This window comes from Papio anubis, chromosome 15 (genome assembly GCF_008728515.1).
Source record: "Papio anubis isolate 15944 chromosome 15, Panubis1.0, whole genome shotgun sequence".
Classification (NCBI taxonomy): domain Eukaryota; kingdom Metazoa; phylum Chordata; class Mammalia; order Primates; family Cercopithecidae; genus Papio; species Papio anubis.
In genome coordinates this window covers 49,284,680-49,290,679 of record NC_044990.1, presented here as the reverse complement: position 1 = coordinate 49,290,679, position 6,000 = coordinate 49,284,680, and positions in this window count along the sequence as shown.

The following is a 6,000-nucleotide window of genomic DNA, read 5'->3' as shown; positions in this document are numbered from 1 at the left end:
ATGTGTTTTTCTAAAAACATTCTTTGACTTTGAGAAAACTTGATCTCTCCTTTTGGGCATTGTTTCGTTCATGGCGATGGTGTGGTTGTGCAAAAAGTAGTGAATTACACCGTGATAATCCATGCAAGCTTGCATCACGGTGTGGCTTCTCCTCGGGCGGCTTCTCACCACTGTGCTCCTCCAAGGGCGTCGGACCTCCGGTTGACTGAGGTTGTGAGGCAGTGGGGGAATGTGGGACCCAACGGGACGGAGGGTGACCGTTTGCTGGTCTCTGGTGCCTGGAGAAGCAGGGCACTAGGGATAGAGCTAGTGCAGAATAAGGTAGTTCCTCCATGGCCCCGGGCTCGGCTGTGTCCTTCAACGAGTGGCTGTCTCTACGGGGCCCCGGGGCCCGTGGGCAGCCTGCCTCCTCTCCTCCTTTAAGGCATGCTCCAGCAGCTTCTTGTTGAGGATCCGGGCCACGTTCTCAGTGAGTGTGTAGCCAGGGGGAGCAGGTAAGTCCTACCTCACTGGTACGCCCTCTCCCTCTTGCACATCTCTGAGCCCACCCCAATTGGGCTAGGCGACCTTCCTTGGAAATTGGTGCCTTTTCCTGGCCTGAGCCCAGCTCTGGTCTGGGTTCTGCTGAGCGAGACACACTGCCGGCCGCAGCCCCTTCTGGAAGAGGTCCTGCACCATGGGGCTGTGGTCGATGATGCTGAAGAGGCTGGAGACGCCTTTATTGATGGTGGTGTGCACGGGGCTCTCTCTGGTGGTGGTGGAGCGGGCCCAGGCTGACTCACTGTACCAGAAAGCCGGGCTATCCCTGGTGAGGACCTGTTATTTGGCTGGTCAGCTTTGGGGAGGGGCTTCCTCTGCAGCTTGAGAGAACCGTACTTGGGGGAGCAGCATGTGCGTTCAAACTTGGCCTGCACCTTCTCGATGGGAGGGCCACCTGTCAGCTCCTAAGGCTTCCAGAAGGAGATGATACAGGTGTAGCACCACCCCCAGCCTTTGGCGTGAGACACTTGTGGGGACTGCTGGTGACACCCCTGCCACGCAGGGTTTCAGTCTGCAGGCCTACACTGATGGTCTGAATACTCTGGGTCCCCATCGTCCATAACTTCTCTTTTATACTGTGGTCACCACCACCTTGAAAGTGCTAACTTCTATGAAGAGACACTGATGTATCGCTGTCTCTCACATCTTATTTCTTTTCTATTGTGACTGCCTTAGTTGTCCAGATTTTAAATGTAATCATTTCTTAATCACTTATATTGGTAATATTTCAGAGTTTGGGCTCTAGAGACAGAGTGTATTTCAATCTGAATCCCAATATTTCTCAAATGCTTGAACTTCAGCTATTAAATTTACTACTCCATGCCTCAGTTTTCTAATTTTTAAAATGACAAAACTCAGTAATTACTACGTGTTGCTATTATCAAATGTATTATTTCACTTTTATTGATGGTACAGTGTCAGGCACTACTGGCAATTATTATAATATTATTATTATTTCTGAAAATATTCCCTCCCTATTAGGGCTCTCACATTCTTTCAGCTTGTATTTTTGTAAGTAATTTCATCAAGTAACACGATGATTTCATAAATCTTGCCACCTCAAAATTTTATGGTGTGGTGAAATATAAGTCCAGTTGTAAACAGGATACCAAAATCTTGTCCTCAAAATTTTATCTACTGGGAATGTCCATTTGGTTATATATATTTAATATAATCATTTCTTACCCTCAAATAGGTTCTCCTCATGTGTTTCTGAGTTTAGACACAATTTTCCACTATTTTCCTAGTTACCCAAGTTTTAAATATATGCTCACTTTTGAGCCACTTATTTCCATTGCTTTCCCAGCCCTGTAATTATTCTGTTACTAGAAACATTTACCTTTACTGCATTACTCACAGTCTACTACAACCAGAATCTTAAGTCTCCAGTTATTTTAGCTCAATGTCATTTAATTGATGTCTTTTGCTCTAGAATTTCCACACTACAGCCCATGCTGGTCACTACTGAGGATTAATCCCCCTAAGGGGAAGTTCAGGTCAAGCATCTCCTTTTTTTTTTTTTTTTTTAACTACTCATAGGTATTTTATTTAGCTTGCATTATAAATGTAACACACAAGAAGATGTTTTTATTACCTGTTGTGTTTCCAACTACAAATTTAATCTGTACTAGGATTTAATTTTTACTTTTAGTTTTAAATAGATTAGAATAAGGTTTTAAACAGCAAGATCAATAGTTTCTGGAGAAAACTGGATTTGATACTCTATTCTGACTTTTGTTTAATTTGCAGAGTAAATACCATATCATGCTCTATAAAGTGTCACTAAAAAGAAGAATTTGTATTAAGCATCAAACATGTAGCTGAGACTATGTTAGATGCTTTTCATATGTTCACATTTACCTCTCTAGCAATCCTATGAAATGTTATTAACCTAAGTAATACCATAAAGGACAAGGCATGGGCAAGGACTTCATGTCTAAAACACCAAAAGCAATGGCAACAAAAGCCAAAATTGACAAACGGGATCTAATTAAACTAAAGAGCTTCTGCATAGCAAAAGAAACTACCATCAGAGTGAACAGGCAACCTACAGAATGGAAGAAAATTTTTGCCATCTACTCATCTGACAAAGGGCTAATATCCAGAACCTACAAAGAACTCAGAGAAATTTACAAGAAAAAAACAACCCCATCAAAAAGTGGGCAAAGGATATAAACAGACACTTCTCAAAAGAAGACATTTATGCAGCCAACAGACACATGAAAAAATGCTCGTCATCACTGGCCATCAGAGAAACGCAAATCAAAACCACAGTGACTTACCATCTCACACCAGTTAGAATGGCAATCATTAAAAGTCAGGAAACAACAGGTGCTGGAGAGGATGTGGAGAAATAGGAACAGTTTTACACTGTTGGTGGGATTGTAAACTGGTTCAACCATTGTGGAAAACAGTATGGCGATTCCTCAAGGATCTAGACCTAGAAGTACCATATGACCCAGCCATCCCATTACTGGGTATATACCCAAAGGATTATAAATCATGCTGCTATAAAGACACATGCACATGTATGTTTATTGCGGCACTATTCACAATAGCAAAGACTTGGGATCAACCCAAATGTCCATCAGTGACAGACTGGATTAAGAAAATGTGGCACATATACACCATGGAATACTATGCAGCCATAAAAAAGGGTGGATTCGTGTCTTTGGAGGGACATGGATGCAGCTGGAAACCATAATTCTCAGCAAACTATCGCAAGAAAAGAAAATCAAACACCGCATGTTCTCACTTACAGGTAGGAATTGAACAATGAGATCACTTGGACTCTAGAAGGGGAGCATCACACACCAGGGCCTTTTATGGGGAGGGGAGAGGGAGGAGGAATGGCATTGGGAGTTATACCTGATGTAAATGACAGGTTAATGGGTGCTGACGAGTTGATGGGTGCAGCACACCAACATGGCACAAGTATACATATGTAACAAACCTTCATGTTGTGCACATGTGCCCTAGAACTTAAAGAGTAATAAAAAAAAGACAGAGGGAAAAAAAAGACTTAGCATAAAAATATTTTTTAAAGAAAAGTGTGGGGGGCTTATAAAAAGAAGGTATAATAAGCATCTCCTTTTTAACAAACCTGAAATTGTTTCACACTCTCCCAGGTCTTCAGTCTGGCATTCACTGTCCCCTGTGACTTTGCCTAATTTACTAAAGTCTCTTTGATTAGTTACTTACTTTCCCAGTTGTCCCATTTATAGTCAGTTCTTCATCCAATATGGTCTACTTTCCCGTTTTTATTTCCCTAAATTTTTTGCATTCCTGTTAAACCTCTGTTGAAGCTTTTTAGGATGAGTGAAAACCTTTTCACTACATTCCCGACTCTTGTGGGAGACCTGTGGTCTTTGTCTGCTTACCCAGTATCCTAATTTCATCATAGCTCTCAGATGCGCCACGGAGAAAGCTGGATGAAAATTGGATGGAGCTCATTCTATGCTTAGTTTCAAGAGTGGACACAAAACTTGGGAATGGCTAATTCATCAACTGTATTTATTTTGCTAGAGTGATTGGTTCAGGTTTGGACACATGGTCCCATTATTGCTAATAGTAAGTATTTTCTGAAGGTAAAAGGAAAGAAGCTCTTTATTTTCTGGTAGATCTGCAATGGATCACTAAATGGATAAGCCTCTCTCAGAGTTAAGCCCACATGGAGAAAAGCAGGACCAAGCTATGGCGAATGAGGAAAACAGATAGCATAGAAGCAGAAGTAGAGCAGAAATAAAGGTAGAAGGAGAAAGAGAGGGAAAAGATCCATGATACCTGGTGATCTGGGGAATCCTCGAATCTAGTATATCCATAGATTATTATTTATTAAAAAATATTAAGCCTTTTTACTTGAGACAATGTGAGTTGGTTGGAATTTGTTGAGGTTTAGACAAAGATGAAGAGGGAAATTCTATTGCTAACCATTAACATAATAAATATGCAAGAACCTAATAACTTGTATTGTAGACCCCCAATTTTTGAACTGAAAGACACATGTATACATCTTTGAAAGGTTAAACATTTATATGAAGACAACAACTTCAGGGTTATTTTTCTTTCTAGTAACATGGATGATTATGTAAAATAAATAACAATATCTCATTTTGTTATACCTTTCAAATTGGTTTATAGATTATCAGTAGAAAATGTTTTCTTAAGTAGGCATGCTATGTAATTTATATGACTACAGTTTATTTGAAGAGGTAGTTATTTAAACTTAACACAGACCATCTTTTTTAAGCCAAAGGAAAGGTTATTAAAATAACTAGGCTAAAAATTAAATTGAGCGTATAACACAGGAGGAGGCGCTGCATGAAAAGTGTGTGTACTTAGTCTTTGATGATCAACTTCTCCAAATAATGCTTCTGTAATTCTATTTCTTATGGGGCACAATCTATTTATGATAAGACCATATAACTTTTTTTTTTTTTGGATGTTACTTTATCTTACTGTGTTGGGAACGTTTGTTCCACACTGTCCTTTGAATTTTTTTTTTTTTTTGATGGGCTATATAGTTCATTTCCTAATAAAGCTGATAGGCGCCTGGCCTGGGAGGTTGGTCTTTGTCTTTGGCCATGTCAATGCAGACAATTAAGATGAAAAGCACATTTACATAAGAGTAGAAAATTGAGATTAAAGACAGCAGTGTTAGCTTTTGTTATCTTAGTAATATTCTAAATTTTATTTGCTCTAGTTGTCAAGAATAGACTGAGTTCAGGGATTTTTTTTTTTTTTTCCACAGAAGTCAGTTCACCTGAAAGTGAGGTCGATTTATTTAAGAGACAGGAAGAACATAATTGACAGAGCCTGTGGCCCTGCTATCTTTTTCGTATGCTTGCATGATTTTGTAGGGTTTCTACTACAAGTGTGGCTGTTTGAAATGGTTGGGGTCAGATAAAACAGCAGGTAAGTTGGGAGAAAAGTGGAAAATTATTGAGAAAACACATAATCCCAATGGAATTGTTACTCTGGATAGTTGCCAAACTCATTTCTGTCACACTTATTTGTTGTACATGGTCTGTGCTTTCATTATGAAGTGATTTTGCAGTGGGGTATACTAAGCATAGCTTTTTTATTTTTGAAATATACTTTCTGATTTATACATACACATACACATACATGTATGTGTGACAATATTCTACACAGGCAAAATTTCCCTGCTTCTATCTCCCTGCATGCATTACTACTTTTCCTCAAATAATAGTATTACATGATTTTTCCCTTTCTTGTCAAAAAGATGGATGTAGCAAACAAATGGAATGCTAAACCAGTGTCAAATTATGTTTCCACTCTAAATGATTGCTAGTCGTTTCCCAAATGCTTGGATTAAGAAACTCTGTGGCCATGTTTGGGTAAAGTGAGACACAGCTGTGATTAATGCTCTAATGTGTGATATGTGAACAGCACTGAACTATGTGCTTCCTGTACATGTGTAGAGAAACAAGCATTGAG